This window comes from Mirounga leonina, unplaced genomic scaffold (assembly GCF_011800145.1).
Source record: "Mirounga leonina isolate KUSES-001 unplaced genomic scaffold, KU_Mleo_1.0 Mir_115, whole genome shotgun sequence".
Taxonomy (NCBI): Eukaryota; Metazoa; Chordata; class Mammalia; order Carnivora; family Phocidae; genus Mirounga; species Mirounga leonina.
In genome coordinates, this window is record NW_023270268.1 from 15,801,260 (window position 1) to 15,814,454 (window position 13,195).

Consider the following 13,195-nt stretch of genomic DNA (forward strand, 5'->3'; position numbering starts at 1 on the left):
TTCTGTACTCATCATAAATTAGGGTGAAAATATTAACTATTTTAGAAAACACTAGGATTAAATAAGTTAATGTGTTTGAATAAACTGTGCAAATTAAAAAGTGGCACAAAATTAAAAGATAGCACCAGTTATATAAAATGAGCAGTGATTATGTTAAAAAAATAGTTGTTGATGCAACTTGCTAATCTAGTATTAGCTGGTCCATTAGTGCTAAATCCAAGTGTGGTTTTCATGCAGTTAATAAGTATTTATTGAACATGTGCTACTAACCAGCCTTGATGCCCTCATGGAGCATTCAGTCTCATAGGGACCTTAGAGAAATGCTTTACCTCTAGGCAGAGTTTATATTACTACTTTTAAAGAACCATCAAATAGCTTCTCCTTTTGCACTATTTTATATATACTGATAATTTTTCATCTCTGGATTAATCATATGTTAACTAAAAGGAGAAGTGCAGCCTTATTAAAGAACTGAGAAGGAAATACTACATTTCATCAAAAGACAGCATGCAGTTAATTGGCATTATCCTTGCTAAGTACCAATTATTATTTTTTAAAAACATACATTGACACCATTACTGATGGGAAAAATACAGGTATAAAATTTTATGTCTCTTTTTTTCTCAAGTATTGTTATAGTATTATGATTGTTTCTTTCAAATATAGTGGAATGTCTCCCAGAGCAGTTAATATCAACAATACAATTACACAATCCAATGATAAGCAATAGTCAAAGGAAAGAGAAATTAATGAGTGCAGTAGAACTTTATGAATTCTCAGCACTGATAAGGAGATCCATTGTGAATTGCTAGAATTTTGCAAATTAGTTGGTGAACAAACAATTGATAAGAAACATTAAGGATCTTTTGTCATGGGGTGTATGCTACTTACTTTTTCACATCTTAGCTTATTCTTAATTATGGCAATAGGCCAGTAAAGACAGATATTAATATATATATTTCAAAAGGACAGAGAAGTCGTCACTAATAAAGTTTACTCCTTTGTACTGTGGTTTAGACTCTATGAAAGAGAAGCAAAACTTTCTTTTCGAAGAATGTTAAGCTTCCTAATTTTTATAATTCAAAATAGATCACAAGGAGAGTAGAGTCAAGAATAAGAATCAAGCAGAGAAAAATAAGGTGTAATTTTTACTTAAATATGTAATAATAAAAGTCTATTGTGCTACAGAGGGTACTGTGGCATTGTAGTAGTCAAAATCATGATTGGCATTTTGGCATTATGCACAACATGTTAAATACACCAAATAGTTGCCCTTTGGCCATTATCTTATATCCCAGGCAGAAATATCGGTTGCAGACATTTCTAAACAGCACGCTGCAAATACAAGGATGAGTGTTAAAACCCAGCTTGGAAAAATGTGGATCATCAATAGAAAACTTCAATTTCATTCAGATTACTGGGATTTTGTGGATCCAGCTGTAGGCTACTATTAACATTTGTAAATAAAGCATATTTCTTTGTGTATAAATGGAGCAGATTTGAATGTACCAGGGAGACTGAAGGATAATCGTGAAAGAAACATGTTCTTGCAGGGTGAGTTGCAGGGATTTCCCACTTCTCTTTCAGTGATATTTGACAGGTACTTTTATCTTCATCACCTCTGTTTTAAAGCTACATGATTATTTCTTTCTACTAGTAGAGTGAGTTTGTTCAGTCTACAGAACTTTCACATTCATAAACCTAACAGGGAACAACACAAAAAGAGAAAAGTTGAAAATGCTTACAGTTTATAATTAATAAAAGAACAAAGATTTGTTGAATATCTTCTGAATGTAAGACATTGTGCTTGCTATTGTGAAGGTTATAAAAAATTATAAGGAGTGGTCTCAGTTGTGAAGTGACTTACCCAGTCCACCTGGGAAGCCAAGACATATATGCAGGAGGAAATCTGGGTAAATACCAAATGAGATCTCTGGCTGATATAGTTCAGGGAGGCTCCCAAAACAAGTGGGGTAAGTTTGGGCCTTGAAAGTAGGTAAGGAGTCACTCCTGGATGGAAAAGAATAGCAAAAGTACATGAGCTCCAGATATACCAGCTTAGCATACTTAGGACTACTAATCACATTTTAGAAATGGTATTATTTTATGCTTTAATTTAATAGGCAAGAAAAGGGAAACCAAGAGAAGAGACTTGTCCAAAGTCACCAAGCTAGTTTGCTGGTTTCAAACCTTGGACTGAGAGTTGGATATCCTGATTTATAATGCATATTTTGATATGTAGAATTTGGAAAGTCTGGGAGAGTAGGCTGGTACTAGATGGCAGAAGTTTGCGGAGTACCTAGTCATTAGGTATTCATACCTAGTGTTTGGATTTAATCCTGGGTAGTGTGGACTAAAGCCTTGTATTTCTTCAAAGTAACTAACAACTAGATTATTAAACTGAAGGCTAATTCTTCCTTATCATTCATATCTCCTTCTTGAACTTTTTTTCCCCTGTGGTTTCGACCACACTCCTTTGTCCTGGTTTCCATCTTATGTCTCTGAACACTCTTTTCTTATTCTCTCTTCCAACCCTGGACTCTTAAGTTTCTATGTTCTGCTTCTCTTCTTGCTCTTCTCTTGAGTGAGCTCTGTACGGTTCCATAGTTTTTCATTTCATATGAATTTGGATAAAAATTGGTTGTACAAAATGAGAACTTTATCTTCCATAATCATATATCATTTTGGTTTGAACCCCTGTTCCTGCTGATAGCAGAAAATGGAGGATATAGGCATTAACACTTACATCAGATGTTTTGGTCTAAAAGTTTCTCTCCCATTTCAAGGGCTCTCCTCTCCATCTCCCTCTCCCAAAATGGCAGCTTGATACAGGAGGAAGCTTAGGCATCCTCACGCCAATGGGAGGGGACTCTGTGTTGCCTTCTTCTTTTGGCCTCTGTTGACTTTAGATGAGGTGAACCTATCCCTGTGGCTTTGGGGGACCTACCGTGGCATCCCTGTTTTGAGCTGTCTTCTCTGTGCTCCCTCCATGCAGTGATAACCTGGTGGACTCACCAGTGAGCACTGTATCCATTTCTACATTCCCACTGTGGCACATGGGAGCTTCAGATTCCCACCTATGCCACATAGTCCATGGGGAACTAACTGAGAGTGGGGGCACAATATCAGCCCTACCTTATCCATTCAACAAATATTTATTGATTGCCTATTAGGTGTCAGGTACTATTCTAGGTGCAGGGGATACCACAGTGAACAAAGCGTGTCTACCCTCATGGGCCTTATTTAAAATGCCCATATTAGCTATATAGTATATAGCTGCATGATGGTCACAAAGTTTCTCTGAAACTTCCAGTCTTTTCTGGGTGAACCTGAATTATTCCCTCAAACCCTCTGCTCTGCTCCATTCCCAGGGTTCACCTCTGCTGGAGAGGATGTGAGGAGGAAAAACAAAGATATTCAACTTGCCTTCTTATCTTCTGTCCTTTTTTTAAAAAAAAATTTTATTGTTATGTTAATCACCATACATTACATCATTAGTTTTTGATGTAGTGTTCCAAGATTCATTGTTTGTGCATAACACCCAGTGCTCCATGCAGAACGTGCCCTCTTTAGTACCCATCACCAGGCTAACCCATCCCCCCACCCCCTCCCCTCTAGAACCCTCAGTTTGTTTTTCAGAGTCCATCAGCTCTCATGGTTCGTCTCCCCCTCCGATCTCCCCGTTCTTCTTTGAACTTCAGGAAGACTTCCCAGTTCTCTATCCACATGCTAGAAACTGCCCTTCTACCATGTCCTCCTCTTTCCCTAGGTGTTCTTCATTCAGGCCTTTCCTTGGGTTTATAAGCCCCAGCCTCTGACTTGGTCTCAACAGTATACGGGTTCTGGGAGGAAAAGTACACAATATTTTCTAAGAAGGCAAAATACATTGGGGTATGTTTTACAACACATCCATTTTCTGAAGACCTCCAAAACTATGTGTCTGATCGCAGCCTTTCTTGCATGACAGACCTAAATTTTGAGCTGGACATTTACGCATGTATCTAATAGGTACCTCATGCTCAGCAAGTCCCACAGTGAATGGAGTCTCTTTCCTTAATCCAGTCATGTTCTACACCACATCACCTTAATTGAAACCTGGACATCTTCTTCAATTCATTCTCCCTCAAATCCTACGTGCATTTCATTAGCAATCTTTTACCAGTCCTATTTTTGAAATGTCTGACAAATCCATCTTATCCTTCCAGTTCTCATTCTCATTATCTCACATTGGGTCATTGCAATACCCAACTTTCTTGCCTCTCTAGTCTCCTCCTCAACTCTAGCAGTGATTTACCGTACCACCTCTGCAATGTCTACAGGGTCATTGGGAAGTGTGTGTGTGTGTGTGTGTGTGTGTGTGTGTGTGTGCGTGCGTGGAGTGAGAGCCATTTTGTTTATCATAATGACGTTGACTGCACCTGGCCCTTAAGGGGAAGCAGCCAGGGATGCTAATATTTGGTGTACAGAACAGTCCTACACAGAATGTATAAAGCAAAACCAGTAGAAGATACATATAAAGAGATTTATTGCAAGGAATTGTCTTATATAATTGTGGGGGCTGACTAGGTAAGTCCAAAATCCATAGGGTGGACTGGCAGGAAGGGCAGGTTGAAACTTTTGGACATGGGCTGAACCTGCTGTCCACAGATGGAGTTTCTTTTCATCTCAAAGAAGCCTCAGCTTTGAAGACCTTTCAAATGATCGAATCCATTCTACTCAGGTTATCTAGAATCATCTCCCTCCCTTAACCATCCTCTATGGGCCTACTAAGATGATCTTTCAAAAATCATATCTGATCTTGATAAATTATCTCATGCTTAAGATGAAGAGTAAATGTTCCCATAGTGAGTCCTAGAAATGTACTCTAAGCTTTTGGTGAATTACAAAAAGGAAGATTTCTGTGATAGTCTCATGTCATACTACTGAAATACGGTGCACATAATTATTATGCTAAATTCCAACCACCTTGGGGGTGGGGGAAGCAGCTGGTAGAGCACTTGTCAGCAAAGATTATTTTCTAAATCCACAATCCCTTTATAATTTCACTTAAAGAAGTGGAATTCTTCTTGTACTTTTCTAATATAATCTGTATATGTTCTTGGCAAACTTTATTGACAGGCATTTGATATTTATCCTAAATTCTCAAATATCTTTAAAGTTGACCACTTAGAAATTGAGCAGATATGCAAGTACCTGATTCTCATTTTCCTAGTGCAAATTTAAAAAACTGTTGTGCTATTTATTTATCTGAGTTGTTTTATTTTTATTATACCATATGTCATTTACAATTGCTGAGCTCGCCACTAAAGGTGTGTGTCTGCAATCCTGTGCTAAGAGATTAAATTAAGCCATGTAGAAAATGATGTATTTTAAAAGGACAATATTTTTGTGAACATCTTTGCTTTTATTGTCTGGTTAATTGTTGACTGAATTTCCCCCAAGGTTGTGAAAATGCAACAAATAATGATGCAGTGAAAGAAGTATCAGGAAAATCCTGACTTGTTTTGGCAAATTCTATGTTATGGTTTAAGAAAACAAAACAATGCCTTTTAGGCTCCTGCACAAATATATATACAATTCTCATATCCACACCATAACTCCGCCCCTTGTTTATGGAGATATAATTTGCATACAGTAAGATGTACAAATTTTAATTACTTCGTTTAATAACTTTTGACATATGGTTGACTCTACCCAAAACCAGATTCGGGAATTTTCTATCACCTCAGAAATTTCCCTCATGCCCCTTCCCATACAATTCCCTGCTCATGGACAGACTGTTATGATTTCTGACATTATGGATTACTTTTGCCTATTGTTTGACTTCATATAAATCACAAACAGTATGTACTCTTTAGTGTCTGCCTTCTTTCACACGACCTAATGTCTGTGAGATTCATCCATGATGTTGTGTATAACAATTATTTGTTTATATTGTTCGATAGTATTATGTTGTATGAATATATCATAATTTATTCTCCTTTTGATGAACACTGTGTTGTTTCCAGATTTGGGGTTTCCTATAAGACTGCTATGAATTTTCTTACATAAGTCTTCTTGTGCCGATACTTTCATTTCTCTTAGACAAATACCTAGGAGTAGAATTTCAGGGTCATAAGATGGTTGTATGTTTAACTCTAAAAAGAAACTACCAAGCAGTTCTCAAAAATTGTACTGTTTAGCATTTTTAAGAGCAATGTATGAGAGTTGCTCAATTGTTCCACATTCTTGTAAACATTTGGTATTGCCAGTCTTTTAGATTTTAACCTTCATAGTGGGCATAGAAATGTATCTCTTTGTGGTTTAGTTTGTATTTTCCTGATAACCAAGCCTGTTGAGCACTTTTACATGTGCTTATTGATCATTTATATATCTCTTTGTGTGTGTGTGAAGTATCTACTCAAATCTTTGGCCATTATTTTATTGAATTATTTGTCTGTTTTTGTTGATTTTAGGAGTTCTTTTTATATTCCACGTATGACTCTGTTGTCAAATATAGGTATTGCAAATTTTTTCCTAGTCTATGGCTTGACTGGTCTTTTTTTTTTTTGATGAGCAGAAATTTTGTTAAATTTGAATTCTGTTGAAGTCCAATTTACTTATTTAGTTTTTTGTTGCTGTTAGTGCTTTTTGTATCCTGTTAAAGAAATTGTGGCCTATCCCAAGGCTGCAAAAATTGGCTCTTTTTTATTTTTGTAAATTCCTTCTTGTGATAGATTTTATGTTTAGGTCTATGATCCATTTTCATTTAATTTCATGCATAGAATAATGAAAAGATTGAAATTTATTTTTTTTCCATATGGGTACCCAGTTTTCCCAGCATCATTTCTTAAAATGTCTAATGTTTGCTCAATGATTTTACTACAGGTCTTTGTTGGAAATCATTTGACACTATATATGTGGATTTATTTCTGAACTCTATTCTGTTGCACTGATCTGCATATCTATTCTTAGGCTAATACCACACTGTCTTGATTACTGTAGCTTTTTAATAAGTCTTGAAGTTAGGTTGTGTAAGTGCTCCAATTTCATTCTTCTTTGTCAAATTTGATTTGGCCATTCTAGATTTGTTATATTTACTTATTAATTTTAGAATCAGTTTGTCAGTTTCTTCAAAAAATAATGCTGCTATTTTGATTTCTACCCTTTGTTTTAATATGGAGAAGAGTTCTGTAGTACTTTGAAAAATCAGTCTTTTATTTCACTTATTCAACAAAATTTATATATTCTCTTCTGGGGTCTATTCTAGCCTGTGTTTTAACAGTAAAGAGAAGAACTCCACCTTCACAGTGGAGGAAGACAAATTATAAGTGAATTAATATACACTTAAGTACCATGGACAAAAATATAAAGGCAAAGTAATAGTGATTAGTAGATGTGGGAAAGACAGGCTGTTTTAAATAGGGATGTCATGGAAAGCCACTATACCTGCATGACATTTGAGTAGAAACCTGAATACGTTATACGGTTGAGCCTTGCAAATATCTGAGGCACAACATTGATAGGAGAGGGAACAGCAAGTCCAAATATTCGGAGGTGGGAGCATACCTGCCAGATTTAAGGGGCAAGCAAGGAGGCCTGTGTGGTTGGAGTAAAGTGAAGCAGGGGGAGGGAGTAGGAGATGAGGATGCTGTGTTCCATGGTATAGACTTGAGTGATGTGCATTTTGAGCAAAGGAGCGACATAATATTTTAAAGTTATACAGCTGGCTGCTGTGTGTGAATTGACTGCTGAGAGCCAAGAATGGAAGCAGGGAGGTTGACAAAAGATGATGGTGATTCTTTTCCTTGATTTTTAATTCTTTGTTTATTGGCACTTAATCAGTTTGGTATTTTGATGTAACATACTAAGTGTGTGGTTTGAAAAGAACTAGACCTTCCCTTATGTAATTCTGTATTAAAAAGTAAACAGTGCAGTTCTGATTTGTGGGGTTTGTTTATATTGATGCCACCCATGTCTAATTCCATACTGTTTCATACCTTAAGCAGTGCTGCATTGCAATTGGATTTCTTGTTTTTGAGCAATCCAAATTAGAATGCCTTAAAACTTGACCACTTAATGATTCTCTGTGTGTGGTTTCTTCTATATGTTAAATGATTCTTCTGTATGTTACCTAATTCTGGCCTCCTTTGAAATGCTTTCAGAAGTATTCACACATACATTCAGTTCTTTTCCTTTGGTAGCATGTAATTTTGAAACAAAATGGTGGTTAGTCAGTTGATGTAGACCATATCTTCTGTATATTTAATACGGGATACCTTCAGATTATGGCACTGTTCTTCTCCTCATCCTTATTAATGTTATATCTTCTAGAAAACCTGTCTTTGAATTAGGAATAATAGAGAACCTGTTGCAAATACTAGATTATTTATGGGGTGGCAGTGAAACATTATCAAGCGTGGTAAATTTGATAGTGGAATTTTAGATTGAATTGTAATAATTAATTCATCCTCTACTTATTTTAGTGACAGTTCATTAGTATGTTCTTGTGCTTTTAAGAAGTTCTAATTAAGAGAGTGTCATGATAATAATGGGATCATAATTATATGCATTTAATTATATTAAAGCAAAATATTGAGCTTTGTATGAATATTGTTAAGAAGTTCAAAATTAAAAAAATAATTAATATCCAAACTTGAAGAGAACATTTCCTTCATTATATGATATTTGTAAATTTAGTTATTTCCAACACCTCTCACAACAATTTTTCTGGTTTCATTTGAATGTATTGCTCTTCTACTTGATATACGGAGCACAGGAGCAGGGAAATGCTTCAGGATTTCATAAATAAAATAGACAGTTGTATCAACCAAACAGCTTTGAAGCTAAAAGATCCCCAGCTACCATAGTCCGAGCTTGCTCCTGTGGCCCACCTCTCTATAGTGGCAAAACCAAGTGGCTCAGAGTGAGGTCCTGGACAGGAGCCTCTCGCCACACCTGCTGAACTTGTCAGACCACTTAGCTATGGCCTGAGTCAATGTGACCCCTTCAGCCCTCTTGGTCACACTGGCTGATTTTCTTTGTTTTTTTTTTTGTTTTTTTTTTTTTTTTTTAAGATTTTATTTATTTATTTGACAGAGAGAAACACAGCAAGAGAGGGGACACAAGCAGGGGGAATGGGAGAGGGAGAAGCAGGCTCCCCGCAGAGCAGGGAGCCCGATGCGGGACTCGATCCCAGGACCCTGGGATCACGACCCGAGCCGAAGGCAGTCGCTCAACCGACTGAGCCACCCAGGCGCCCTGGCTGATTTTCTTTTTTAAGATTTATTTATTTATTTTAGAGAGAGAGAGAGAGAGCACGCGAATGGGGGGAGGGGCAGACAGAGAAGGGAGGAGAGAGAGAAGCAGACTCCCGGCTGAGCGGGGAGCCTGATGCAGGATGGGATCCCAGGACCCTGAGACATGACCTGAGCCGAAATCAGAAGTCGGATGCCCAACTGACTGAGGTTCCCCTGGATTTTTTTTTAATACTTTGAAATTTAGGGACTAAATTTATGCACAGTAATATATAGTCAATGATCTGTCTCCTATTTTGGATTTTCTTTGTGCTATCATCCATGAAAAGCATGGAATATGGTTTGCCATTAAAAAGAGATCACCTCAGCCAGGTGAATTGCTGTCCAGAACTGGGTAGCCCTATATTTATGTATCTAAGGTCACAGTTATTAACTAAACAAATAGAAGAAAGTAGGCATAGACGTAGCTCAAATAGAATGACTATTTTAGAACAAAAGAAACAGTGCATTCTTTATGGTTCTAAAGTAAGGCATCTACAGGATATAGTTAGTGTTATGCTTTATGTTTATTTCTTGTTTTTTTTTTTTTTTTTTCTCTCTCTCTCCTTATAAAACATTCTGGGCAATTTAAAAAATTACACTAGTTTTAATAAAATAGACTCTTAATTCTTTCCCTACTGTTGCGGTTAATTTAGGCAATGTCAGTCTGTTACTGTTAGAATTGCTATTCAACTGAAATGTATTATAATCTGCTGCACACACAAAAAATTACATTATGATGAGCAAAACCGAGCTAAACATAATTGTGCCTATAACAGCACTGTGACAGGAAGTGTCTCCTATAATGGTGATGATTTCCATATCAGTGATAATTTTATTGTCTGATTTGCATTGTCTTCTTCTTGCTGCCATATTGATGCACAGAATGTGTCCATCCGTTCCTAGGAGATATATAGATGCCAAGAAAAAAAAAAAGTTAACTCCCTCTCCTATTCCTAGAAAAATCTTAATTAGAAAGTAAAAAAGATGACAGCAGCCAAATTGCATCCTGCAAGGCTGCACCGCCCCCCCCCCCCCAACTCCTTTTAATAGGTTGATGTACTTGCTGGAGGCAACTTTTGAAAATACCTTAATGGCCTCAACCCTCAGGCTAAAAACATTTAACCATCTCTGCCTTTGACCAATGCCTACTGGGTTACAGAGGCATTTTGTCGTTGCTGGGCCAGCCATCTCTAGTACAGATGAATGGAGTTTTATACTTCTCATAAGAGTAAAGGGGAAAAAGGAAGGGAGACGTTCACTCCTACTTATTGGTGTATCACCAAGTAGTCTCTTCAGCTCTTGGAGAAACATCATGATGTAGGGTTCTGGATAAACAGGCAAAATAAAAGCAAAACAAATGAACAAAAAAACCCAGAAGCTACAAAACCTACTCATCATATAAGGGAATTCACCTGCTTTCCTGGCCCCTTTCTCCCTTCAATCTCAATACAGCAACTAGTTATTAAGCAGTTGCTATGTACAAAACATTATGCAAGGCATTGAGGGAAGAGTTGGTAATGAGTTGGGTACTCAAATATTCACAAGGAAGAACTCTGGAAATCACATTTGGGAAAATGTGTCTACAGTGGCATATCATTTATGTCAAGTTCAAGAACTCTATAGATTTTTTTGAAGCAAAAACTGCTGTAAGAGATTATAGAAACAGGTTTTTTTTTTTTTTTTAAACTAAAACAACTATACATTCTACGTTGCTATATCATACCTTCCATGCTTACAGAGTTTGAAAAAAACATCTCTCTCAGAATGTGAATTCCCTTTTATCAGAAGTTAAGGAAGTACCCAGTTATTTATGGATACAATTTTGGTGGTTGCAAATGACTTGATTTGCAGCCCAACTGGTTCTTGGGTATTGGTTGCAAGTCAAAGCTCCTCAAGTCTGGAATGCCTGTAGCAGGACTCACAATTTCTCCTCACTCTTCATTTGTCCAAAGAAAAATGTCTTATCCATCCCTGTTCTAAAAAGAAACAAAGCCTTTGCTGCAGTTTTGCAGGCTTTAGAGATATATGGATTCTGGCATCTAATTGCATCAGTGTAATAAAGAGTTTTGTAAACCCAAAAATGATCTCTCTCTCTCTCTCTTTTTTTAAAACATTGATAGTATTGACACATCTTGAGTGTATAGTCTGTATAAGGTTGTAAATCTAGTTGTGGCCTTTAGAATAGGGCAGTGGATGATTAATTTTGAATAAAAAAAAATCATAGGAGGAGAAAATCCTACATTTATTTCTATGTACATTTCTGACTTCAGTTGAGGATGTTGGAAGAAGAAGGATCTGTGGATTGGGACAGAAAAAGGAGGAAGGCATGGAAGGAGCTGAGTGAGTTTGGCAGGAAAGTTTTGATCCTCAAAAGGAGCCTCTTGGGTTTGGTATCAGGGGCTGAGCTTGGGCAGAGCTGAGGCTGGCACTGGAAGCCCCTTATGAGTCTTAAGCATGGGAAGAATTTCAGAGAAGCACACATTCAGCAATGCCAGAGTGTCCGAAACATTTTCCATTTTGGGTTCTAAGGTGGCAGACCAGAGTAGATCCAAAAGGCAGGAATGAACAATGCTGAGTCACAAAAGTAGGAAGACTTGGATGGAGGACTAGCCAAAGAAAATTAAAATGCTCCTTCAACTGTATGTTAGCTTCAACAGAACGAGAAATATCTCCAAGCATCTTGGTGAAAGCTTGAGGAAAGAACAATGAAAAAGTTCTCAGGAAACAGAGATAACAAGCAGAAATTGATTGGACAGTTTGCATGGCACAACACCTTTGATATTCTTTTCATTTTTGTCTTGTTTAGTGAACAGAAACACGTGAAAGCTTTCAGAGGCTGCCTTCTAACTCCAGTCACTCATAACGTCTTAGATTTTCTTCACCTTCAATTCCATCACCATGGAGTTTTTAGGAACCTGCCCCTGGTGGCTGTGGGTGTCACTTTCATTTTGGAGGAAAGAATCTGATAACAAAACAAAGCAAAACAAAAAACCATGGACCTGTGTCTCTAGCGAGCATTGGTCATCATTGGAGCCTCTGCCCCAGCTCTTCATCTTTCAGGGGACCTCACTTCTCTCCCTCCATGGCCTGGCTGTGTCTGCTACTAAGTTCCCTGAGATTTGAAGAAACTAAGCCCTACTTACCCACTGTGGTGCTGAGATTTGATAGCAACTTTTTTTTATTATTGAAGTATAGTTGACATACAGTGTTACATTAGTTTCAGGTGTACAACATAGTGATTCCATAATTCTATACCTTATGTTTTGCTCACCACAAGTGTAGCTACCGTCTGGCACGATACAATGCTATTATAGTACCATTGACTATACTTCTTATGCTGTACTTTTTATCCCCGTGACTTATTCAGAGAGCAAATTATTATTATTATTAATTTTATTTTGTTTTTAGAGAGAGAGAGTAGGGGGGGGGGGGAGGGAGAGGGAGAGAGAGAATCTTAAGCAGGCTTCACGCCCAGCACAGAGCCCAATGTGGGGCTCAATCCCAGGACCCTGAGATCATGACCTGAGCCGAAATCAAGTGTCGGATGCTCAACCACCTGAGCCACCCAGCCGCCCCAAAGAGAGCAAATATTAAGATAACTTAAAGGAGTAATTTCGGCTTAATTGGTACATATCTTTTCCTCAGTGCTGCATTTTCTTCTGCCAGTCTGTCCAGACCTCTGTCACTGAGCATCTTGGCACATCCATTCCTGTTGGTCCAGTGGTGCAGAGACACTTTCTTTGTAGTCACGGACCGAATGAACTCTGTGGCAAACGTGCAACCAGAACTATTAATGGTACTTTGGCACAAATATTTCTAATAACGTAGCAAGCATTTGAGTATATGTTCTAACAAGCTTTGGGTCCTACAGAAGGAAGGAAGGAAGGAAGGAAGGAAGGAAGGAAGGAAGGAAGGAA

General features: G+C 37.6%; 1 protein-coding gene across 1 annotated transcript in view; it reads left to right on the forward strand.

Annotated features, from left to right (window-relative positions):
- NEK10 (NIMA related kinase 10) overlaps nt 1–13,195 on the forward strand; it is a 232,301-nt gene that overhangs the window by 159,298 nt on the left and 59,808 nt on the right. The window lies entirely within an intron of this gene.